Here is a 27543-nt window from a genome sequence, read left to right as displayed (position 1 = left end):
ATGCCCACGAAATGGTCGCGGGCGCGCCTCAGATCCCCACAAGCTCGAAGTACCAGACATGCAGCGATACTACAAGAAAGGCACGAAAAATGAGTATTCTTGTAGTGAGAAAGGAAGACGCCCCAAGTACACCCTTTGTTTATGAAAGACATTAGTGAACACGCGGTGAAAATCAGAATGCTATATGATTCCGCCACTTCAAGTTCATGAAGCGGGATGTTGCAATGTTCTGCCTGGGTTCTGCGCTTTAGAACTTTTGCATTCACTAGATGCAGGCTGCCTTTGAGGTGCCTTATTATGGCAGGCTTTCCAGGTTCGCTGTTCGCGTCAGTGTTGGAGAAACTCCTGCAAGAAGATTAAAGGCCACAAGCATCCTGCGTTAGCATGCACGGCTACTAGAACCACAAAACCTGCCGTGGTTCCTTACATCCAAACGTCGCCCACAACCTCAAAAAGTTGGCAGGCAGGTATGACGTCCTCGGCCCTTGTGACATTGCCCCAGCTCCACACTCGCACTTTAGTTAAAGAAATTCACGACCTGCTCTATAAACTTACGACCTGCTCATGCCACCGCTCCCCATGTCGCCAGGTTTGCTTTTTCTTGTTTAATTTGTTTAGTTCTCAAAAGTGCCGCAGCACGCCATGGCGCCACAACTAACCCTCATCGCTGCAGCCGCCAAAGCGCTTTCCTGCGCAGTGCGTGCGTGCGTTGACTCGTTTTTGTGCCATTTCAAGGTTAGCGTTCATCAGGATATTTATTCAAGACTCGAGAGCGTTAGGATACGACAGGTACAGCACCATTCACATAATGGTGTACTGCTGCGTTCCATTCTGCAAGTCGAGAAGCCGGTGGTACACTGGGATATCGTTTCACGAACTTCCCGTCACTTAGACTCGACACCGCCAATGCTAAAAGCTCGTGGAATAGAACAGGGACAGTTCATTGATTGATTTGTGGGGTTTAACGTCCCAAAACCACCATATGATTATGGGAGACGCCGTAGTGGAGGGCTCCGGAAATTTCGACCACCTGAGGTTCTTTAACGTGCGCCCAAATCTGAGCACACGGGCCTACACCATTTCCGCCTCCACCGGAAATGCAGCCGCCGCAGCCGGGATTCGAACCCGCGACCTGCGGGTCAGCAGCCGAGTACCTTAGCCACTAGACCACCGCAGCGGGCAAAGTGATTTAGCCAGTTAGAACGCATGGTATAGACTGATAATCACGCTTCTAGAAAACATTATTGCCTTTACAGAAATGGAGCGCCACAAAAGCTGTTGTCATTTAATGCGCTGTATTTTGCTGCTCCGGAGATAAAAGCTTGGTTACATCGCCGGTGAGACACACATGGAAATGCCAGAGGCACTATAACAGTGCTGCAACGAACTGATGCAGGTGTGAGAAATCACTGTAACAACGTTGCGGTAATCCACCGGTTTTATCGCGCGCTTCCATCAATCGTATAGACATTCGCCAGACGATAGCACAACTACTCCCTTCTATTGTTATCCGTGAACAGTATCATTTAAGGACAATATGCAGGGCGTGAAAACTTACACGGGTCATCGCATGCGTTTATAGTACTGTACGCGTCTTTATTGCGTCGCAGAAACACACGATTTCAGGTTGCAACTCGTTACAAGATCGCTGCTTTTCCCACAGACGAATTATTTTAGCACCTTCTAGACAGCGGTTAAGTGGGGCGCACTGCGCAAAACAAACTGGTGGTGTGTCGCATATTGCTCGCGTTCGCCTGCGTTTAGACCAGGACACAAAAGCGCTCACGCCGACTGAGTTCCTGTTATGAACATCACGGAGCCAACCACTATGGTGCTTCTCACAGCTAGAATGTTGCTTCGATTCGTTAAATCTATGGGTTTCTCGATCGGCGCGTTATAAATAAGATAAAAATTGCAGAAACGTGCACGCAAGAGTGCACCACTACGGCAGCACGTCGTCTGCCATGAGGGTAAGTCGTGGCGGCACCTCGCGGTTACTCAGGTCCCTACGCACCAATTTTTGGGCCCACACACCTTCATAGGGGTGGCGCCGATGAGCAGGTCGTAGGTTTATAGAGCAGGTCGTGAGAAAATTATAGGGTGTGGAGTAAAACATGCCACGGCTTACACGGATTGTGAGACAGGAGTTGTCCGTCAGGTACCCCTGACGCGCGGTACTATGTTGGGCAGACTGGTCACTCTCTATTGTAGGAAGCAGGGAACAAGATCGAAATATAAAAAAAAGAAAACGAATTTGCGCATCTTCCCGCGCACTGCAAGGTCTGCAAACGCGAAACTTCATTTCATGAAGTCAAGATTCCGGGTAACAGCTTAGCATCAAACAGCACGTGCGTTGTTACATAAGCCTTTCACATTATCAGAATGGTCCACCGCTGTGGTATATAGCGATTACGGTGCTTGGCTGCTGACCAGAAGGTCGCGGGTTCGATCCCGGTCGCGGCAGTCGCATATTGATGGAGGCGAAATGCTGGAGGCCGATGTACTGTGCGATGTCGGCTCCCGTTAAAGAACACTAGATGGTCGAAATTTCCGGAGCCCTTCATTACGGCGTTGCTAATAATGATGTCAATGTTCTGGGACGTAAAACCCCAAATATTATTATTGGATTAGCTGGTGAATGTATCACTGAGACGTCGACACAGCTGCAGCCTTCGGAGGTCAGAGTGTTTCAGAGATGACTATAGGTCCGGCAATGTTGTTGGCGATTTTGCGCATATGTCACACGTATATTTACGCTCTGTTGCATGCTTGAAATAAATTGGTAGGAAGTACCCCTCACGTCACTGCGTTCGTGTCTTCTCTGTGTACGTTGTCTTGATTTGATTTGTGGGGTTTAACGTCCCAAAACCACCATATGATTATGAGAGACGCCGTAGTGGAGGGCTCCGGAAATTTCGACCACCTGGGGTTTACCCAAATCGGAGTACACGGGCCTACAACATTTCCGCCTCCATCGGAAATGCAGCCGCCACAGTCGAGATTTGATACCGCGACCTGCGGGTCAGAAGCCGAGTACCTTAGCCACTAGACCACCGTGGCGGGGTGCACGTTGTCTTTACTATAGCGCCACAATGACACACAGAAACCAACTAGGCCAAGAAGTTCAACGCAGAACGCCGTATACTTCCCGGAGCATGCTCAGCTCATGTTGGCAGATGCATTACATCATTAAAAATCCCAAGACGCTTTACGGTGACTGGATGATCGGCCCCTTTCTGTGCAGGTGTATTTTGAGGACGACGGGTTTGTGTGAACGCCTCTGACTTGCGGTGGAGTTCTACACGCTGCAGTGAATTGACTGTCTGTATCTCAATTTTTCTTTTCCTTCTCTTCCCTATTTCCCATGTTTCTCGTCCCCTTCCCGTATCCCCCAGTGTAGGGTAGCCAACCGGATGTCTTTCTAGTTAACGACCCCGCCTTCTCTTTTTTCTTTGTTTCTTCTTTCCTTCCTTCCAATATGCTGGTGTTGCACTACGCCTCGTACCTCACAGTGCCCCTAAGTAAGCTCTCAAAAGAATGAGCATTTTATAATCTCCCGGCGTTTGCCGTTCTCACGGCACAATTCGTGAGGTCAATAGTTTGTTCACGTGACGTCAGGATGACATAAACTCTCTATTGGTCTATATACGAGATATATTTGCTATGAATCGCTTCGTACTCTATCATACAGTCACGTGCACGTTCTGCCTTGTACTATATGACTATCGTGCGCGATAAACTCATCTCGCCTCGTTTTGTGGGTTTGTGACTGCACGAGCATATATAACAGCTTGTAGTCGAAAAGCACAAAATCCTGATTAGCTGAACGCTTACTGCTCACGTTCCACGTGTTTTTAGGACAAGATACCACTTGTAGAAATGGTAGTGAAGGCCAAAAAGAAACTACGGAGAGATTCACTTTTGAACTCGGGGTGGTTTAGGGGCCATTCAAGCATAGCAATCGGAATCACTGTGTATTTGCTTCAAACACCTGAGGTTTGCGGGTGCTCGTGCCAGCACCGTACGTTTTATCAGCCTTCACTGAGACATTAAAGCAACAACTTGACATTACTTCTTGTGCGTTTTGTGCAAAAGCCTCGTTATGACTTTGGTGCCCATTACGATAAAGCTCTAGTAAAAAAAAACAATACAAATCACATCAATGGGAGAAACATCTCGCCATACTTGGCGAAACTGTAAGAATGGTACACCAAACAATATTAATGTGACAGTCGATCTATCCTGGAGGCGTGGTAGACATGAAAGGTTAACGTTACATACCAAAGTTTGAAATTGAGTCCTCACTGGTGCTATATAGTAACGCTAGTGATATGATGGTATGAGGTTCTCTGGCTGGACGACTAAACTAATCGTAGTCAGATAGAAGGGTGATAAAAACGCCGGGCCCACCGTCCTTCCGACGGCAAATTATCAAAAATAATCTATCCAATAGCGCTCACTCCTTTTCGTGACGTCAAGCACTTCTACAGTGTTTTAGATCGTTGATTTTCTCATACAAACACCAATCTATGTCGCTGGTTTTACGGTTCAAACTTTAACTCCCTGGTAAATTTAGACAAGGCTTTTGATACCACTGCCATGCCAAACTTATTTTAGGTAATAAAAAGTCGGTTTCACCAAAAGGTCGAAGCAATGAATGCGATAGCAACATATACGAATGTTTCACGAAAAAAGGCTAGTATTTTCAGAAGCAATATTAATTATTTTAGTAAACATGCGCTTGCTAAGTAACCAAGTTTCCTGCGACACGGCCACAGTAGATGACTACAACAAGCCTCGTGCGTAGTGACGGCGTTGATATACGAAGTGAGGCTGGAAGTCGACGCATTCAGATCCGATCTCACGTAACTCTACAAAACGCTGGTGCAAGAGAACACGGCCGCTCCAGGTATACTTTTGGCACCGTTTTTTCGTGTTGTGGCGCAGCCCGTAGAAGCTGCCTCCTGCTGTGGGGGCACAAGACGCGCGCTGATAGTTGTCGTGACAGCGCGGAAACCATAAGCGCCCCCTTCCCCTTGTTCGCTTCACAGAAAGAGGAGGCAACTGCTATCGCAATCAAACCAAAATTTCACAATTCTTGCAGCACGCACATCAGCTGAGAAAAAGCACTTACAAATGATAGAACGGAAACCAACAAGTACGAATGCCTTTCACAGTTGAAGGTGCGGCTCGCTGTGGTGTAGACGTAGCTTACTTTTTTCTAATAGGTTGTTACATCATCATCATCATCATCATCATCAGCCTGACTAAGACCACAGCAGGACAAAGATATCTCCCATGTTCCGCCAGTCAACTCGGTCCCGAGCTAGCTACTGCTACGTTATACCCGCAAAGTTCTTAATCTTACCAACTAACTTTATGCTTCCCCCTAGCCCACTTGCCTTCTCTGGGAAGCTAGTCAGTTACTCTTAATGACCAGCGGTTATCCTGCTTACGCGCTACATGCCCGGCCCATGTCAATTTCTTCTTCTTGATTTCAACCATTATATCATTAACCCCAATTTGTCCCTTGATCCATTCTGCGCTATTTTGGTCTCTTGAGGTTACACCTATCATTTTCCTTTCAATCGCTTGCTGTGTCGTGCTCAATTTAAACTGAACCCTCTTTTTAAGCCACCAGGTTTCTGCTCCGGAGCTAAATACCGGAAATGTGCAGTAGTTACATACCTTTTTCTTGAGAGATAGTGGCAATCTACTAGTCATGATTAAAGAGTACTTGCCGAATGTGCTGCACCCCATTCTTATTACATGCGAAACAGCTTTTTGACTAGCCTGCGTAACGTTGTCCCTCCACACTGGTGTGGTGCCAAGTAGGCCACGCCTTCCCTCGCAGTGCGCGCATGTGACGTCACTCTCTCCCTAGCCTGTCGCTGATCGCCGCGTGTCATCTCTCTCGCTTCACCCTTTCTACCGCTGGCAACACTCGAGCCCACTCCTCACGTCGATTTCGACTCCTCACCCGCGCCACCTTTCTCCATCTGTCAGCGAGAAGAAACCGCTCGCGCGCCGTCGTTTAGCTCAGCCGTGGTCTCGCGGCGCCGGCAATGTGGACAGCGCGCCGCTGCTTGCCGCGCGATCCCGCTAACGAGCGGGACGCCGCCGGAGTGTGCTTCCCGCTAGTGTGCGCGTACCTTTCCCGGCCGTCGCCGGCGTTGCGAGTTCGCGAATGGCGACGTCGCACCTGGAACACCGACAAGGCGCGAGTCAGGGAAGCCGCACGCAAGCGTCTCGAAGCGCCGTTCGGCATATGCAATTAAAAATGCACACGTGGCGACCGGTATACTACGAAACTCGGAGCATATGCCGAGAAACGCGTCAACGTTAAGTGCATTTTACGACCACGCACCGAGCCCTACGGCGTCTCTAGGAATGCTTCGTTTGAAGTATAGGGGCTTAATGTTTAGAACAGCGGGACACACCTCCACCAAAATGTGAGAAATCCCCCCTTCCCCTCCTCCCTTTGTGCGGTGATCAGCAATACAAGTTCATGTACGCATTGGCCCCTTTTACACACTTATCTATAAACATACACATACAAGCAGCCCATGCTGCACATGCGAACAGTCCGCTAGACGTCCATGCAGGCACAAGCCACCCATGAGCTCCCCCGCTTAAAGGGGTACTGAAACAAAATTTTGCGGTTGAAATAACCTGCAGGATCAATTCGCGTGAACATTCGTATTTCACCTGCAAAATACCAAAAACGAATGCAGTTTGGAAGGTATTTTAAGTTAATTTTGAAGTTTGCGAGTGTGATCGACTTTCATCCTCGAAGAGGACTCTTGGAGACCCCCTACTTCCCTTAAGTTAGCTCGCTGGAGCAAGTTACGACGACGTCATAGCCACCACTTTTCTTTGGCGCGTTTGTTCCAGCAGACTGCTCTAGGCAGCTGCTCGCGAGTTCGTGGCTGCGGTGCAATAGTCAGTTTTGTGTTTGTTTACATTGATGTCCCATTTTATGTTCGAAAAACTTTCTGATGCAAACCGCGCGGAAGTGCGTCAGAGTTCTGTGTGCTGACATGGTCAAGCGTTGCACCCGCTAGGTGGTGATATATAGTTGCACCCGGTGACTTGCAGTTTTTAAACCGATACTGGTCGGCAATAACGAGCATGTAATTAATTATATGTCGCGCGCTGCAAAAACGATGTGTCGTGTTATGACTAGAAGGCCCCCGGGAACACATTGCAGAAAAAAAAAACGCGAGGCCAAATTGTTTGTGTCAATACCCCTTTAGGCAAAGGAAGAACACTGGCTGCCACTCAATGTGGAACTTAGTCGTATACACAAAATAAAATGAGTTTTTATAGCGGGCTCAAAAGATACACTCCAACTGGCAAGTGTGGCATCGATGTCATCGGAAAAGCAGAATATAAAGGTCTTTAAATTTCCCGCACTTATTGGAATGTAACGGAGATCTCAACGCTATAAATTTCGAGCTGGAGAACCATGAGCTCTCGAGAAAACACAAAGGAAGGTTTAGAGATCACTTGCACAGGGATGTCCGTATAGGTTACAAATGGCGTTTTGCACAGGAATCGAATAGAATGAGCTCGCGCAGGACAGGGCTTGGTGGAGATTACTTGGAGAGGCGTTTATTCTACACAAGAGATAAGGCAGGTTGTGGTACATGATGATGATGATGATGATGACGATGATGATACATAGGTTGCTCACGACGTTAAGGACACAGCGTCTCACCATGGTGGCGACACGACAAAAACCATCCGGAGATTGAAGCCGTCAAGAAGCACCACTTTTTTTTATTAACGTTCTTTATCTTGTTAATCATTTTGTGCTTGTTGCATGAGACGTGTTGCATTGTTGAGTAAGCGATGGTAGGGAAAAGGCGAAAATGTTTGTCCTACAACTGGCCAGTAAAATTTCGGGTTTGTAGGGTGAAGAAGAGCTGTTGTCCAACTCGACAAGTTTAATAGTGCTCGTTTTTACTGCACACTTTGCTTCCATCTGTTCGCGCCTATTCTACAATGTAACGTATACTACCAGGCTGATACAATGCTAACTACTTCAGTACCCTACAATGCCCTGCAATGCTCATGATGCAATAAAACTAAAGCGATGCCAGTGCACAGCCCTTACTAAACAAGATAACTGCCTTTCGGCGCGTGTCTTACAAGTTCCCCTATACGTATGCAGAAAATAAGAGATGTCAGTTATGGCGAAATGTTGCCTTTTCGATTACGCAGGTAAGGCTTTCGATTTCCACCAACGAAGCGAAGGTCCAAGGTAAGAGGCAAGTGGATGCTTTAGAAGTAGCGGAAAAGAGCTTCGAAAAACACTGATATGAACCGCAATATAAAGCAGAAACGCGTTATCGTCGAAGTGAAGCCAGCGCTTATGGCACCGAGTTGCGTGGAAGTGATTCGAGCGGAATGACACCGTTCATGCCCTGTATCTCTCTGTGCGACTGCGAGAAAGAAATGACCTACAGTCGCATTGCGCAGGGCGGAAATCTCCCGCAGTGACGTAACAGCTTGCGCAATTAAGATGAAAAAGAATGCAAAAAAAGGAAGAAAGATCGTTACGAACACGAAAGCCTCCAGGGAAGTGTACAAAAGACCTTGGGTAAGAATCTCTTTTCATTAACATTTTTTCTCACTTCTTTATAAAAACCAGCATGCAGGGACACGGGAAAGATGAACGAATATATGTAAAAGCCGCTAAAGCAGATACACTATTGCGACGATGATTGGAGCTAGTTAGCTCGGGACGTTATGTACGTGCAGAATGTTACCCCGCAAGCTCTGTGAGTAGGCGCTTTATTGTTTGCATGAGAAACACGAGAACACGTCGTTTCACAATAGTCGAGCGTACCTATATAAGACTTGGTAAAAATGCCGAGAGCACTAAAGAATGAACATGCCCGAGAAATATAAATCTTATAGGTGCCTTGTGGGTACTGCAGAAAACTATTGGGCATGTCCTACGCTTGTGTTTGAAGACTACATAACACGAAAGCATTGAAAAACAAACAAAAATAGTTTGCGTGCGTGAACCATAGGCTTGACGTGACGCGATGACCACTCCGATTAGAACGTTCATATGGCAAAAATAACGCGACAGACCAATTTCAATTTTATAGGTGCGTTAGAGACGATCTCTGAAGTGTCGACAAGCCTTAAAACGCTCGTTCGAGCATTGATTTTAAATTTGCACTTACTTTATTTGTATACACCAGGCTAAGCTTTTCGCTTTCAATAACCAGGTACCTGGGCGACCACGCTTATGGTTAGCGTTAAAGGCTTACGCCGAGAAGCGCCACTTTTATTGTAAGCAGTCGCACGCTAAGAGGCTGTTACTGGAGCAACAGCTGTGACTCGTCGCGACGAGCAAAAACGGTAAAGAGGGCACAACAGGGCCGAGAACACGGTGTAAGCCGAGAAAAAGCGTTTAGAAGCTGAAAAGGGGCTTCCCGAGCTTCGCTACCTCGTCGCATCGAACCGCTTCACTGGCATTTAGGCTGTGATTTCACAAAGTCGGCACTAGAGGAAAAAACGCGAAAAGTGTCAGCGCGCTTAAAATAGTCCGAAAAATCTAATCCACGTTAGTCTAAGCTGGGACGTAGAGTGTACAAGCGACTCGTTTGATACCACCCTCATAATGGAATAAGACGAAAGTATATACCCACCAGAGCTATATTTGGCCTGCATTTGTCGCTTTTGACTTCCGTGTTTCGCCAAATGCGAAAACGTCCGATGTCGAAGATGAAAAGATTAAATACGTGATCTTTTTTAAAAAACAACCGAAACAATTGAGTGAAACACTGCAAAGCTCGAGGCCCTGGGTTCGAGTACCGGCCATGGCAGCCGCATCTCGATGGGGGCGAAATGCAGTAACACCAGTTTACGTAGATTAGGTGCATGCACGTTAAAGAACCTGTGGTGGTCGTACATGAAGTACCTTTTCAAAAATGTTATTTCCCGTTAAAAATAATTCGAGGTAAAAAAAGAAGCGCGAGTTAATCAAAGCGTACGTAGCGTATCACAAGGGCAAGGGGTGAGCTTTAAAAAAATTGCATGGGTTGGCATGCAGCAAAGTAAAGTGCTCTTCGGTAATAATGGTGGCTGATGTTACCGTTACTGAAAAGGGGGCTAAAGGGGAGCGCCGCAGGTTGAGTGACGAATGCTGGCTGTCTGATGTTGCCGAGTCGCGTCAGCACGGCGTTACGGTCCATGTCAGGGGGCATTTCTGCGCGAAATGTGCTTTAGATCTGGCTAGACCACGTGTTCAGAGAAATTACACGACCTCACATCACGGAAGCTTCCCAAAGGTCATTGGTGATCGCGCAGACGTGTTCAGCCGCACAGAGGGTTGGGGGGGGGGGGGGGGCGGAGCACAGAAAATACATTTATGCTTACTGCAGCGCTCAGTTATTACGACGGCAGCTATCAACTAACAGCAACTGGTGCGAGTAGATGAAAAAAAAAACAAAAACGGCAGAAGCTTCGAAACACTCACGATCGCTCTTGGAATAAACGTGAAAAGCTTAAATGTCTCAAGACGGACAAGCGCGAGGCCTTTCCCCCCTTGTCAGAATGGCTCCGCAGAAGCCAGAGACGAAGGCTCCCGTTCGTGTATACATATCAGAGAGTTTTCCGAATTGATGGCCGTGGACCGGTAAGTGAGGCGGCTGCTGCAAGGTTCAATGGCCGGGGCACACGAACAATGGCAGCCGAGAACACAGACAACCAGCCCAGCGCTTCCCGCCCTCTTTTGGTGTGCGAGGAGGCCTCTCTCTCCGGCTGAGCAACGACAAACATCGACAATGTATCTCCGGCCTCGCGGACGAGCGCACACACGCCGCACACACGCGAGGAAAGAGGGGCGCCAATGAGTGGCCGAGCCTGGTGGCGCCACCTACCTGCCATCTACGAAGACGCTCAGGAAGTGCCCGCGGCCTCGTCACCCAAAGCAATCAAGAAAAAGCGCTCGCGTTGGCGGCAGGTACCGAACAACAGATGGGATTGAAAGAACCAAAACGCAGCACGCGTGATGAGTAGGTGGGATCTGCAAGTTGGTGATGCAAGCAGCAAACGCTAAATTCAGTCCAACATCTTTGGGGTTTACGCGCACTAGAGAGCACAACACACAAATAAGAGGCTCAATAAAAAAAGAAAAAAAGCAAAAAAAGTTCTGCATTTCTACCTGCCCCGCCGCGGTGGTCTAGTGGTTAAGGTACTCGGCTGCTGACCCGCAGGTCGATTGATTGATTTGTGGGGTTTAACGTCCCAAAACCACCATATGATTATGAGAGACGCCGTAGTGGAGGGCTCCGGAAATTTCGACCACCTGGGGTTCTTTAACGTGCACCCAAATCTGAGCACACGGCCCTACGTCATTTCCGCCTCCATCGGAAATGCAGCCGCCGCAGCCGGGATTTCAACCCGCGACCTGCGGGTCAGCAGCCGAGTACCTTAGCCACTAGACCACTGCGGCGGGGTTACCCGCAGGTCGCGGGAGCGAATCCCGGCTGCGGCTGCTGCGTTTTGGATGGAGGCGAAAATGATGTGCGCCCTTATGCTCTGGTTGGGTGCACGTTAAAGAAGCGCAGGTGGTCGAAATTACCGGAGCCTTCCACTACGCCGTCTCTCATACTAATATGGTGGTTTTGTGACGTTAGGCCCCACAAATCAATCAAATCTGCAGTTCTTCCCGAGCAGGTCCATTCAGAAACGTCTTAAAGCGGCCCTGCTCGCAATGTTCATCTCCCAACACTTCACGTTGTCCTACATTCACGCGGTCAAATACTAAGCAGTGAACTCCGGAACATCGGACTGAGCGAGAGGTCACGCGAGCAGGCTGCAGTTAAGATACGAAGCGTGGTAATGTTGCTACGCGTCAGTATCCTCTCTCGTCCATTTAACGCGAGCATATCCGTTGGAACCAATTATCGGCGATGTCTCGCCGGCAACAATGCGGGCAGAAAGATTCGCCTCGAGCAGGCAGACACAAACATCAACGCAACCCTCCCCGCGGCTATGAAACACGCGCACCCACGCAAGCACGTGGCGACTGCAGCGAAATCGAATAACGAGCGCGAAGTAGATCTTAAATAAATACAAAAACAAAAAGTGGATAGAGAAAGGCATTGCACGACTGAGAAGGCAAAGGTAAGAAGATTAAACAGCGGCGCAGACGTTCAAAATCAGTTCAGTTTTGTGGCAGATTGGCGCCTTAATTGGTCTCGTTTCTTCGGCTGTGGGAGATTAAAAACAGAGAAACTGAGCATGGTGGAATCCAACACGAAAAACGAAATTCATGTGTAATTCCTCGACCCAGCGTGCATAAAGCAGAGCATAAAATAAAAGCAGCTTACAGAGGACCCTGCACCAAATGCCAGGCACGCAACACACATATGCATATACATACGCGTACGCATTACATACGCACGCATTGAAAACATTCACCGGACATGCGAGGCTCGAGGAGACAACAAACGGAAGGACGAAAAAATGCGGAAAATGATAAAAGCAAAAAGAAATATAAGGTGAAGAGAGTATATCACTCCCTCACTATTGGAAAGAAAGAGGCCAGCTAGAACTGGACAGGAGGGAACAACACAACAGAAGCACGGATATAGGGGGGGGGGGGGGCAGAGAAGGACGGAATACGATTTTGGAGCGAAGGAGAATGTGCAGCAGGATTTGTCGAACGAAGCAGTTCTGGCCCGAATAAAAGAGCCAGCACAGCAGGAGAAAGGAGGCAAGAATAAAAGAAGTAAAGGACAAGAAATGAGCTGGAGCACGGGGCAATTATACGCGCCTGAAAACGATCACAAAGCCACGGGAGGGGAGAGACCGATTAAAAAAAAAAAGGAAAAAGCGGCAGAGGACTCGATGAAACCACCGAAGCAAGCAAACGAAAGGAGCCGGAGCGTGCGTCAAGGGCCGCGCACCGTATTTGCGGCTGCATCACGTTGCGTAATTACACGGGGTTGGAGGAAAAATAAAGGAAGAGGCGAGGGAGGATGCAGACGAGGGATCAAGAAGAAGAAAAGGAAGCAGAGCGGATGAAAGAAGGCAGTGCATGGCCTCGTTCGCACCGCCCAGCTTTTCACTGTGTTTACGACTCTCAGCTTTTCTTTTTTTCTCTCACTTGTGGGTCTCTCCTTCGCTGACGCGAAGAACAATTTCGCAGCGGTGCGCAGGTTAAACACACACACAGAGAAAAAAAAAAGAGATCCAATATCATTGACTTTCATTTACATTTGCTTTTGGAAAACGAGCTCACAGGCGCTGAACCGTATACGGGAAGTTCATGTACACAGTCAGCGAGGGGAAGGTGCGAATGAGTAATCGCCGGGAAATACTTCGTGTCTGGGCAAGCACAATACACTTCACTTTTTTTTAAATGTGGTGGATAAGCAATGAGAAGCGCACAGCGCAAATATCGCGACGAATCTAATAACACCGCTATTCATTGTCACAGATAGTAGTCGCTCAATTCAACGCAATGAAATCTTAGCGATTTAATCACTTTTGATACACATAGGGTGATGAGATCCGGCGAGCAAATAAGGATGAAATGCTCGGCATGTCGACATTTCATTCTTCAGAGACAAGCGGACAAAAGTTTTATTTACTTCTTTAAATCTTGACACAAGGAGGTGCCGTTTGTGCTATTGTACCGTTCAATGACGATTTTTGCACTGCTCGAATGAAGAATGAACAAATAGTTTCCCCCAAAAAACATGTGAGTATTTATTTAATGATAATTTTACTGTGGAATTAATTGCAATTTTTTTACGTTCTGCAAGCAATACACACACAGATACACCATGTAGTCGGACTCAACCACATTAAATATTTATGGTAACGCGACAAATGGACAGCACATATCTAAAGCGATAAAAATACTTGCAGGTACCATCTCTTCTGCGTTGGGAAAGGGGAGTGGTTGTAAATAGAGGAAAAGAGGGAAGCCGTTGATAATGGGGATGAAGATGGTAAAAAAAAAAACATGGATGGACAAACACTTCTTCAAGTCTCTTGTCCAGTCCGCCCCCCCCCCTCCCCCTCAAAATTTTATTGAGAGCCTTGAGAGCATCAGGATGGCTATGATGATCAGTGACGAATGAATCGTTTACAGTATGCGAGACGCCGATGCGCGTAGAGCTTTTGGGTCCCATGCGTGCGAGGCGAAATCGTGTATAAAACATGTCAAGTGACTTATGTATCACCCTTGACAGTCCCAGTCCTAGCGGCAATAGTGCCACACGTGCTCCCCTCTTTCTTATTTTCATGTTACCATCCCACTACAATGTCACTACTGCCTTCCACAAAGCACACCCGATTAACTGGGAACTATCTAAATAGCCTCACAATCTCTCAATGACATTGCGGGCACAACGCGAACTTTAAATATTATTCTGGAGCTAACGCGGCCGCTAGCACCAACGCTGAATTCTTCGATGATACATGGATAAAACATTGGCAGATCCGAGGTACAGTGCGAATCGATGATATGCAAAGCACGAATTAGGAAGGTTGAGTTGTCGCATTCAAATCAGTACAACGTTACAAGGCGGACATAAATTGTGCCATACATGACTTCCATGTCACGATTCTCATGCGTACGCCTGACATTTGTGATCGTCGTCCATTCGCGTCACGTAATACCTAATTTGGTATATGTAAACCTAGCGAAACGGCTGCAAGCGCGCTATGAGCGTAGCATGTCATGTTTTACGCGACACGCATGTCATGATTTTTATGTTTAGACGTGTCATTTGCCTTCGTCGTCCGTCCGCGTCACGTAGTACCGAATTTGGAATTTGGTATATGAGAAGCTAGCGAAACGACCACGAGCGCATCATGAGCGTGGCATGTAGTCATGTTCTTACATCACACGCATGTCATAATTTCCACGTGAGAGCCTGTCACTTATCTTCATCATGCAGTCATGTCATACTATACCAGTTTTGTAATGTCATGTAAACGAAACCACCGCAGGAGCAGTAAGTCCATGACATGTAAATCATGACATTGATGACATGCATGTCATGATTTTCATGTTATGACTAGTCACTTATGCTCGTCATACAGTCATGTTATGCCGTACCAATTTTGGGATAGGTCCCATTATGCAAACGGCCAGGAGAGCCAAAAGTCGTAGGCGGCTAGACAGACGGACGGACAGACAGACAGACAGACAGACAGACACAGACAGACACAGACAGATAGATAGATAGATAGATAGATAGATAGATAGATAGATAGATAGATAGATAGATAGATAGATAGACAGACAGACAGACAGACAGACAGATAGATAGATAGATAGATAGATAGATAGATAGATAGATAGATAGATAGATAGATAGATAGATAGATAGATGGGCGGACAGACAGACAGACAGACAGACAGACAGACAGACAGACAGATAGATAGATAGATAGATAGATAGATAGATAGATAGATAGATAGATAGATAGATAGATAGATAGATAGATAGACGGGCGGACAGACAGACAGACAGACAGACAGACAGACAGACAGACAGATAGATAGATAGATAGATAGATAGATAGATAGATAGATAGATAGATAGATAGATAGATAGATAGATAGATAGATAGATAGATAGATAGATAGATAGATAGATAGATAGATAGATAGATAGATAGATAGATAGATAGATATGGCCAAACTCGCCGATGTTCGCAAAAAAATGCTTCGCATTTAAGACCGACGCACTTGTCAATAGCACTTTGACTTGGGTGGGTTGATACATACTCGGATAGGCATCAGCGCGATTTAGACGAAGACCAAGGAGGCACACAGAACTCGTCAATGCTCGTCTATGTTCTGTGTGTCTCCTTGGTCTTCGTCTAAATCGCGCTGGAGCCTATCGGTGCTTGTCAGTTTTATCTACGGCCGGCGCTCTTTTCTTCCCTATCAGTGTATACAGTGTGTATTGCTGTAAAGTGGCTTTCTGTTTCCCGCCCATGTGCACAAGTTCAGCCAAAAAATTTTTTAAATGCATATATTCACATAAATTATATATTCGCAAAACGGGAACAGCACATTATATATATTCGCAAAACGGGAACAGCGCAGTCTATATTGGATCTAGTATGTCTTGATGGACGGTTTGAAGATTATAAGGTAGCAGTAGAAAATGGCATATCGGACCATCAACTAGTATTTGTACAAATTAAAGCCGACGTTCCTGCATCAAATGTTAAAGAATGTATTGCGCATGTCGCCAATTTTGATAAAGCTGATGACACGAGCATCACTGACTACTTATCGTTTCATCTAGACGGTCTGAGCCCTGATGATGACGTCAATTTTTTGTGGACAAGATTCAAAACCATTATCTTTCACTGTGTAAATTCATTCGTACCATTAAGAAAAAAGCGAAAAAATAGGCGTAATTCCTGGATAACGCGAGAGATAGTTCGTCTGAAGCGAAAAATAGGGCAGCAAAGGAAAGTCAAAAATCGTGAAAAGATATCAAACTTATCTTCACAGTTGCGTACAACGCTGAGGCAATAAAAACAGAAATATTACGAGGAAACACTTACAAACTTCATGGTGTCTTCCCCGCAAAAGTTTTGGCGTCATTTGTCACAAACCCCTCAAAGCCAATACAGCATTGTTGTTGACGATGAAATCATAACCGACTGTTCGAAAATTGCGTCTTACCATAATAAGTTCTTCCAGTCTGTCTTTTCAAATGATTCCGAATGTAGTGCTTCAACTACAGCAACATCATTCTCCCATATGTCTGACATGCCATAAGTAGCTATGAAGGAATACTATCCCTCCTGCTAAACATTAAAGAACATAAATCTGTTGGTCCGGATGGAGTTCCAAATGCTTTCTTGCGTAGATACGCTGAATGGGTTGCCCGATACTTGGAAATAATCTTTAATGCCTCCTTGCAACAAAAACGGGTCCCAGACGACTGGCTTGTAGCAAAAGTGGTCCCGGTACACAAAACTGGAGACAAGCAGAATATCGAAGATTACCGGCCTATCTCCTTAACCTGCGTCTGCTGCAAACTCCTCGAACATGTTATATCCAAAGCTATATATCAGTACCTAGAAAATACAAAACTACTACATCCTAACCAACACGGCTTCCGACAAAAGCTATCAACCGTAACGCAGCTTCTTGAGACCATCCAAGACTTTTCAAAAGCAATAGATAACGAAAGACAGGTTGATGCAATATGCCTTGATTTTGCAAAAGCGTTCGATAGGGTTCCTCATAACGAATTAATTAAGAAATTGAAGCAGATTGGCATAAATAACAATGTAGTAGAATGGGTCAGGTCATATCTGACATGTAGGACGCAGTATGTGGACATAAACGGCTACAAGTCTGATCATTTACACGTAACATCTGGAGTCCCTCAAGGGTCCGTACTCGGACCGGTGTTATTTCTCGTTTATATTAACGATATTTGTTCCGACATTAATCAAAATATTACTGTTAGACTGTTCGCCGATGATTGTTTACTTTATCGAAAATATGCAACCATAATGATCAAAAAATACTCAGCGATGCCTTGGCATCTATCGAGAAATGGTGCGAAACATGGAAAATGCAAATAAATAAAGAAAAAACGGTTGTTTTGCGAGTCACAAATAAAGTAAAGCACGTCAAAAATTTCGAGTATCAACTAAGTTCCACTGCGTTAGCTACCGTTAACAGATGTAAATACTTAGGAGTAACAATATCTGAAGACCTGAACTGGACCCAACATATCAGTAATATTTGCTCTACTGCTGAAAAGAAGTTATGGTTCTTACGTCGCAAATTAAAACTGGCTCCAGCCCCCGTAAAGTTAACAGCGTACTTAACAATAGTAAGGCCTACACTGGAATACGCAAGCATCATATGGGACCCTTATCAAAAAGGATTAATTAAAAACATCGAGCGGGTACAAAGAAGGGCGGCTAGATTTATTCTTTCAAAATATTCTCGTAAAGATTCTGTTACACAGATGCTGCAATAATTAAATTTACAGCCCCTCGTGGACCGCCGTCGCATAGCCAGACTTAAATTCTTGTTTCTGCTTTCCCAAAATACATTTAACTTTGATGCAGAGCAGTACCTAATTCCCCGTCAAGTGCGGAGCCTACGAAGTGACCACCTCAGAAAATATCTAGTTCCTCATTGTCGTGTGAACACATATGCATACTCTTTTTTCCCTAGAACAATAAAAGACTGGAATGTATTACCCGATGCTATACGTGATTCTGAAACTGCAGAACATTTTGAAAACAATGTTACGAAATATTTTCTAGGTGAATCTTCGTAAACGGTGATTGCTGTTTTTGGTGTGTGTGCCTGTGATCTTTTGACTATAAATCTACTCGCTGTAACTTCTCTCATGTACGTCGTAGGATGTAATATTGGGAAGTGTATTTTGTGATGTATGTGATGTAGCATGTAAGTCGTAGAACGTAGTATAGTGATGTATTCCTTTTGTATCGGCTATGCACTTCTTTTTTACGCATGACATGACGGTTGTTATGTCAGTTTTCTACCCCACTCCTGTAACGGCCCAATCGGCCAACAGTACCTGGAAATAAAATAAATAACATAAATAAAGCACTTCACGCAATGCGAAAGTGTACGTAGCAATTACAGCCGAGTTGAATGCCGAACTTCCGCCTAACGCAGAGCAATTAATGAAAGACGGAATGGTGGTTGGGGTATCAAATATGCAGGTCTGAGAAGTTTATATAGTTGTAGCGTTTTAGGTTGTGTAATCATTCGCTTATAGATTTAAATACGATTGGCACGTGCAACGCCCAAATGCATAAATAAAGTTCTCACGCGATGACGATGAAAAAACGCTGTCGCAGTACAGATAGTTGTACTATAGGGGAATATTTTGCTTCTATTTTTACATATCTTCACGGGTAATGTTTATAAAGTATGTTTACTACATGTCGCTCATTATGTGCCGATTCACCCTCAGAGATTGTGCCCATACTAACATAATTCTTTCTTTTTAGGAAAATCAGGCGGCAAGGCACCACCGCTGGCTCGAAAGGCATCGAATGGGAACACTATTGGATTCTGAACACACTTATAGGTACTCTTAGGACGAATGACGACACACTGGAAGAAAGTTTCCAGGTATTCTGCGTTAATAAATACTTTTTAGGCATAAAAATAATGTCAAGATTATCAGCGCGTAATCCAAGAATTCAGTATTGTATGATATAGAGCTCGTGTGTTGAACATGGGTCACGAAGGTCACAAAAAAGTGTACTAATATCGTATTGAACAAAGTTATTTGAGGAAATAACGTAAGCATTAGCATACCAACAGTCTGAAACTAACGTTGGCGGATAAAATAGGTTACAGCCAGCCCATTTCAGAGCCATTAGCATCAACTCACATATGTTCACCTTGCTGAAAGTGCGCTTCCTCGTTTGTGCGTGAGCAGTGATGATTGCGCTATATGATAGTCAACGGCTACAAATGTGCAGGCTGATGTAGCCACAGAAGTGCCGGAGGGTGCAGAACTGCTGGCCTCTTGGGTCGACCTCATCCCCACTGAGTCCAGCGCAGAGACCGAAAATGTGGGTCAAAGCAGCGACTGCAGCCGTCCTGTTCCTCAATGTGGTAGCAGTGACACCAATATCACCGACAGCGCGACGAGCCCACGTGATTGCAATGTTGAAAGAGCCACCACCAGAGGGAGCATACAACGACCTGTAACGTCTATCATGCAGCAGCTGCTTGACTTGTATAAGGAAAAGGCAGCCACTGCTCCAAAAGCAGCCGATAAGTCAAAGAAGCTCATGAAAAAAGGGTTGAAGCTTCAAAAAGAATCAAACGACATGCATGCAGGCCGCAATGTTGCAGTTAATTCAGCAGCATTTTGCAGCAAAATGAAATAAATAACAGAAATCGAATTGCATGGTCTTGTAGTTATTGGAACATATAGGTATGTCATTGCATCTAGAACTGCCCTGGCAACCAAGGGATCGCAGCTTTTACGCCAAATTACTGAATTCAATCAGAATAAAAATGCGCTTACAGTCTCAAGCTTTCCCCGCATAAACAACGACAATGTCCCATTAATGTGGGAATGCTGTAAAACGCACAACATTGACGTGGGATTTCAATGCACAGTTCTGAAACACGCAAAAAACATGACTGCTTGCCAAAGCGTTCATAAATCCGTGTACACCAAAGTAGCCTCGCGGATAAAACTCATTTTTTCTCTTTATTGGCTAGCAAGATGTGCTGCTAGCGCGCTTCGAACCTATACTCCACCTGGTTCGGCACGATTCGTTGTCCACTGTGGTTGAGGCCTGATTTCGTCTCTGGAGCCACCCCGCTAAATCCAGTTTGCGTCGCATTTGTCCCTCATCTCTTCACAAATGTTGTGGAGCACATAGCACGCACCGATGATGCGCCTCACACTGGGGAGATCGTTTTCCGGGCCTTTGTGCAAAACCCTGAACCGTGCTTTCAAGCGCTCAAACACGTTTTCCACAACTCGCCTTGCACGGGAGTGGCGATATTTGAAAACCCGCGATACAGTAGCTGCATTTCCTGGTTGCGAAAAAAGGCTTCATGACGTGCTTCTGAAGCGGAAACGCCTGATCTGCGAGCCGAACCGGTCCAACTGAAACACACCGTGCAATGTCTTTTTTCCTCGCTGCAACAAGGCACTTGACCCTATCTTCGGGATGCTCGACTTGTAGAATACATCAGCATCATGATTCTTTCCTGGCGTGTCCACACTAGTTAACATAAATTTGTAGGAGTGGTCTAGTACGGCCAGAAGACTCATACTGTACCATCTCTTGTAATTGTATACGCAACATGCTAGTAACCCTTCCCACCACTTCGCGAGCCTCGCTACTGAGAGGCCCCGCACAAAATTTAGTGCAATTGTCTGTGCGCATCGTGCGTCGTTTACGTCAGGTTATACGCTTGCGGAGAAATTGGTGCATCCTCCGTGGTGCCTGACCCTTCCACTAGTACGTCTTACAATTCCAGGAATACAGAAGAAGTCAGATTTGCCTTCGTCAGCCCTCAAACAATTGAGCCTGCACCTCTTGCACGAAATGTACAATAACCACGTACACATATACACCAATGGTTCAACCACAGCGCCTAGTTCTGGCGGTGCGGTGGTGATACCAGCTAGGGAAATCACCCTGCGAACCAAGCTGTCACACGTCACTACGTCTACGGCGGCAGAACTTGCGGCTTTGTGCAGCGCCCTAGAGTACACCACATCCCAGAGACCGAGTAAATGGGCTGTGTTTTCCGACTCGAAACCGGCCTTACAGAGCATTTAGTCAGTCCTTCGACGATGTTGCCACGAACACTTAACATACTAGGTTGTGAAGCTTCTTCACCACGTCACAGAAACAGGCCTCGTAGTCAGTTTTTAATGGCTACCTGGTCATTAGAAATCAGCACTGGCTACCTCATCGTACAAAAAAAAAACTATCTCAAGCGATGAGGCTTTAGCGTGAAATATGCATATATTCGCATATTTATACATTTGAAAAAATATCATGCAAGAAATAAGTGGCGTATTTGTACACAGAACGTCACTCTGTTGATTAGTGCGTCAGTTAGCTTGTTCTACGCCAGATGACGCTAGCCCGCTTAAACGAGGATGCTTTGCACTGTGTAATATCGGCGAACCGTGGTTGGTGCTAACCGCGGTTCACCGTGGTTGGTCGTAACCGCGTTAGCTTGTCTGTGTAACATGGGTCACGCTTGTGCGAATAGCGAATTTCACGTTCGAAGTGAATTCGAAGCAAATTTTCGTATAATAATTTTGATTTGAGTTCGAATGGTATATATTTCATTTAAAGAAAAATGGACATATTTATCACGACCTGACTAACTTGCCCAATATTTTTTTTACTAAAATAAGGCCTCTAGGGAAACGATTTTTTTTCTCTTTCAAAGCAAGGCGAAACAACTTTGAGTAGTGAGAGGATCTTATTTTCGTTACAATGCAAGTGATAACTAGTAGAATGTTTAACATCTTAAAATTTATTTTACTAAGAGCATATAAACTGTCATAACAAGCTTTTAAACTTAAAAAGAAATGATGAATCGATCTGAGCGTAATATGTTTATTTAAAGAAGCCCTGCAATACTTTTTCTAGTAGGCATGAAATGGATTCACTAAATAAGCTTATTACCTCACGAATGCACCGGTGCAAAAAGTTTTAGAGCCCGTCCAGTACCAGCGGAGTTTCAAAGATTTGCCACACGCTGCAATAGCATTCTTTGTTCTCTCGTGCCGACGAAAGAACTGGAAGCTAAGCAGAGAGAGATGACATGGTGAAAGAAAATACGTCACACGCGCCTCGTGACCCTTAAACACTTTTTCTTTTTTCTTTTTTTCGAATACGCGGCATTTCAGTCGGATTGTGCACGTACATATGTACAAGTGGCGGCCTCCGGCGGCGGCACCAAGAGCGACCGAGCGCGCCATGCTCAAAGCAGCCACTGGCTCATACAATTGGCTGTGTGGTGAAAACCTTACGGAAACGCCATACATGGCCCATATATAAGTTATATCTGGCCATATATAAGCATATACGGCAGCATATGTGGCCACATATAGGCATATATGGCAGCATATGTGGCCAGATATAAGCATATATGGATGTATATCTGGCGGAGTCGGTTCATGTATGGGGTTATATACGGCCATATATGACGCGGTTGGCCCATATAAGGAGTCAAATCCGGCCAAATAAGGCACGGCCACACCATATATAACATATCAAGTGGGTCCTTATATGTGGAAGTGCTCTCTTATTGGGATGAACCACGTATATATTTAGCACCGTGATCACACTTTTATGCGAACTGTAATATATAACAATTTGTACACAAAGCTGACCTGCTTATTTTTCATAACAATAGGAGTATTAAATACATATGTTTTTTCTGCCATGCAAAAAAAAAACGAAATTTCAGGTCAGCTTTGTGTTCGTGATAGTTGCAACTGAGTTGAATGCATATATGCATGCATTCGTGTAATTTAACTCGTACATTTTTCATGGCATTTAGGTTTGAAACAATAAGTTGCAATTAATACGACGTAAATAATGTATACAAGAGCAGACATGTTTTACGAGGAAAGAATCGTGTCAAGTCACAAAACGTATTGAAGCTTCCGAACCTCACTATTATTATAGAGCAATCCTATATAGTATTATGTAAAGACAAAATGCATGCAAGTTATATTGTTCACATTAATGCATTGTTTAAAGTGGCAGCAAGAAATAGTAATTTCAATGCACTTTTAGCTTCCACATCAGTGGACAAAATTTCTGATTATTTGAAAGTTTTGATGGCTATATGCTCCCTTCATATAACAAGATTTCTATTAATCCTGTTGACCCCTCATCTGCGATTGCTTTCAGCAGCCATTTACTATTATTGCATGCACAGTTCAATGTTTAAGGGAGTATTTTGAAAAACAAAAAGAACTTACGTGAATGCAAATTGCAGGCACCATTATGATTACAATCAAGATGGAAGTTGTACTAATTTATTGCAAAATACATCTTGCGTTTCCTTTGGATACGTATAATGTTCCTAGCTGTGCCTATAGTAAATTTATCAAAAATTTTATGATTGCACAAGTGAACAAATAATTTATTGTAATGTTTTCAAGCGTCAAATAAATCTCACATCATAGACATGTACGTTAAGAAAGGTGCAACTGACTCACACGTGATACATATTTAATGGACCATGTAATGAAATGCTGAAGCTTTATAGCAACATTTAACGTAGGCTGCCGAATTCACATAACTTCTATTTTGTGTTGGTGTGTCATTACTTGGTCGAGGTCACTAAAGCGCACGTGCCATCATCATGATTAGCCTAAACATTGCATTGTGAATACAATTAGCATGACACATTTTTTTGCGGGCTGGCGTGATACCTAAGCCAAACTCTACATTATGTAAACAGCCCTTTGCTGTGCAGGCGCGTAGCGATTCAAACTGCTTGCGAACATATCCTTTCAACACCAACACGGTAGTGCACTTACTTATAAGATATGTATGCCGGTACATACTCACCAAACTGCGCAAGTGCACACTCGCGTATAGAGATTCATGGGCACCAGGACACTGGCATTTCATTCAATGTGGCTAGATATTTTCGGCCATGTCAGAATTATATGAGTGTATTATTATTATTATTATTATTATTATTATTAATGTTGTTGTTGTTGTTGTATTTCGCAAAACGTTCAACAGCAAATCCATATGCTGTCATACTGTGTCGTTATGTAAGTTTTATGAGATCAGTTATCTTGGTGTTCTTTTTGATAGCATGCTGAATTTTTTCTACTTGCATTAAATGTGCTGCCATGCGAGGCCTTCATTCTCTTCCTGTTGGCTCAACATCTCGCGAGAATCCGGTTCTCCTACAGCCTTCTACAAGTTGTACACCGCGATATGTCGTCGTCAACTTGAGTACATATGCATATTTGATTTGGAATGGCCCTGCTAAATCCAGCAGTAGCGCCACTGAGTGAGTCCAGAAAAATTTCATAAGCATTTACCCCCATCGTTTCATTATAATCCTTTCAACACTGTTGGAATATTATATTTGCTACCAGTTAATGACCGGCAAAATCGCGCTGAGCAGTTATTTATTTACAAGCTAGTTCAGGGTGAGATATTCTGCCCTTCTCGGTTGTAATAATTTTCAAACTTTGCGTAAGTTATTGAGAGAGAATCGACAGTTGCATGTACCTACCAGCTTCTTTCAACACTCTATCCTTTACAGAATACCGAGTCTCTCTAACGTCAACTTTCTTGATTCGTTATGTTTTTCATAGTCTACAGTCATTTTGTTTTGTCAGTGAGGGCTGCCCTGTCCTAACGTAGATTTGCATATGCACAGATTCTTTCCTTTTCCGTCTTTCAGGAAGCCTTCGGCACGGTTGTGTATATTCCACATTATTTTTCAGCCCCATTCCATGAATATCTACCCTTTTGTTTGTTGTCCCATTGTGCGTTGGTTTTTTTCGACAGCTCGTTTTTGCTCTCTTCATTGATTTGCTTTTCTGTGGACAGTCTGTAATGTGTTGTTTATTATTGTTTTATTTTCGCGCGCGCCAGCGTGAAAAACCCTGTGGTTGTTCTTGGATACGTTAAAAATGATTGATTGATTATTGGTTGATTGAATAATAATATTATTATTATAAGTCCTTGCGAAATAAGATGAAAATTTGGCTGAAACGCGTCTTCGTACCCAGCGTACACGAAGCAGTGATTTCAGCTCCACGGAATGCCTGTCTCAAAGGTCCTCCACGTGCAGCTTTTTCGGCTCGCGGGAGCAAGTTGAAATCCATTGTTCGAAAAAACTCGCCTGACTGCATTGGTTGCAAGGGGTGCGCACAGTAAAAAAAATACAAAAAAGGGCGCCCATCGGATGGGTGGACAATTCGGAGAACGTAGTTCGAAGAAGCGCACGTGCGCCCTGCAGCCCTGCCGTGGCTTACACCAGTCTGTCCACACAGCAGGAAAGAGAGTGCCGCGGCCCATTTCAAGTAACGACGAAGAAAATAGTTTGCACAAACATTCAGTCGTATGGTAATAACATTGCGTCAATAATTGTTAAAAAATGAAACGTCGTTCGCCAATAAGCTCAGGAAAATTTAGTTCTAGTGAAAAGTGCGTAAACTATTGATCTCAAGGAGTAATGTAATGTTCATTGTGATGTACATGGCATGCACTGTATCCATCCGCGCCATTGTTGCTTTTTTGCTCACCGGAGTCATGGGTGCCCTGCTGATCGAGATTGTTAATTTTTCATTCCTTCTGCTCTATATTTCGTGTTCAACTACTGCTCCAATTTACACAAGATAATCGCGCAGCTCTCGGGAATCTACTTCGCTGTACGTGGCAAAATTGTGGACGGACGTGGAAGTGTTTTTGTGTGCGTGTGCGTCTGTACGCTGCTGGATTGGCGATCGTCAACTTTTCGTGCGAGAAAAAAATGGATACCTATGCATGCGGGCAAGCGTTCCTTCGAAACTTCTTCCTAAAGCAGTACGAATGGACGTGGTGGCTTTAAGGTGTGAATAGGTTATCAGGATTAACAGGCTCCTTGAAAGACAAGTCTCGGTTAAATGTTAAGGTAAGTTCATCATTTTCATTACCTTCGCACGTTGTTCATAAATATTATGATAACTCGAAAACATACCACATTGCATGCCTGCTGAGTAAATAACTTTATGCTAATCGTGGTTACGTCATTAGGCTGTTTTGTTTAAGCGATACGACAACACTTTCTTTTTTTTTCACTTGATCCAGACAGTGCTCTATTTAATCAAAAAATCTACGCCAGGAAAATGTTGGTTTCATGCCATTGTACTTTTTATAAATATATTGATGTAAATATACTTGTGTCTTATTTTTCTCATTTTAACGCTTGAGGAAAAACCAAGGATAAATTACAACTTGCGCAATTACAAATAAAAAAGAGTTGCATATCTCCAACTCCAAGGGTGTCATGAGATTTATGAGCCCACGTTTGAATTTGTCTTGAATTTGAATTTATCTTTCTTCGTCTACGTTCCACTTGTTTTTATATTTACGTGTGTTTTGATAAGGACACGCAGTTAAAATTTTGTTGCTAGTTTGATTCTTCAAAACAGGGTGCTATGTCACGGATCCAAATGGAAAAACTTAAGAATAGCCCGTAATTTTGTTTCCGCCATCTACAATATGGGTGATATAAGTGTAAATTTGACTGGAATGCGTACATCACAGGCGACATTATCGTTACTGATGTCGCAAAATCGCGTGGTTATCTTGAGGAACTGCGCATACCCGCATCTATAGTTACACAAAATAATGCGATGTCACGTTTTAATCTGTGAGCACTGTAGATAGTTTTACGCAAGCCGACAAATAAACTGGTATGATGCATTAGGGCTTGCTACTGTGTGAAAAAATTGGGGGACCGTTAAGCTCCGTTTTTCACAGTTGAACGTGATAGCAGTATCGATCCTGTTTCTTGTGCGTAATTCAATCACTTAGTGTGTACTCTTTATTGCATGATGCTACTTGAACAAATTTAATTGTGGAATAGTAGTGTGTAATTGAGAAGGTTGAAAGTGTCTCAATGAAGGTTTCGCACATGGCTGCATTTTGTGTAAAAAAGGGGTAACATAGTTTAAAGAACAAGAAATATTATGTAATTACCGAGTTGCGTGAAAAAATTGAAATACAAAAGGAAGACACCTAGACGCAGCACACACTGACAACTGAAACATTGTTGGAGAAAACAGACATACGTATATATGCGGTTACGAGAACACGTGCGGTGAAAGAAAAGGATTAGATGAGCAGACAGATTGTATAAATGATGCGCTTCCAGAAAAGCTATCTCAGTAGCAAGCAACATAAGTGAGAGTTACGTGACACATGAATCCCCAGCTTTGTTTATGAAATACGCCTCTCCGATTTCCCGCGCTATACCGTGTCACTGAATCTAGCTTTAACTACCGTATT

At 44.4% G+C, this 27543-nt stretch overlaps 1 protein-coding gene and 1 long non-coding RNA gene across 6 annotated transcripts in view; one reads left to right on the top strand and one right to left on the bottom strand.

Moving 5' to 3' along the window:
* The window catches only part of LOC142775824 (uncharacterized), a 272279-nt gene extending 252353 nt beyond the window's left edge, over positions 1-19926 (top strand). Inside the window, exons 3-4 of the long non-coding RNA XR_012887050.1 lie at positions 19018-19141; positions 19498-19926. This is a non-coding gene — a long non-coding RNA (uncharacterized LOC142775824). The remainder of the gene's footprint in view (positions 1-19017; positions 19142-19497) is intronic.
* The window catches only part of LOC119177026 (TOX high mobility group box family member 3), a 564847-nt gene that overhangs the window by 385689 nt on the left and 151615 nt on the right, over positions 1-27543 (bottom strand). The window lies entirely within an intron of this gene.

The sequence above is a fragment of the Rhipicephalus microplus genome, chromosome X (assembly GCF_043290135.1).
Source record: "Rhipicephalus microplus isolate Deutch F79 chromosome X, USDA_Rmic, whole genome shotgun sequence".
NCBI classification, from domain to species: domain Eukaryota; kingdom Metazoa; phylum Arthropoda; class Arachnida; order Ixodida; family Ixodidae; genus Rhipicephalus; species Rhipicephalus microplus.
The sequence above is the reverse complement of the archived record's forward strand: the minus strand, read 5'-3'. Positions and strand labels throughout refer to the sequence as shown.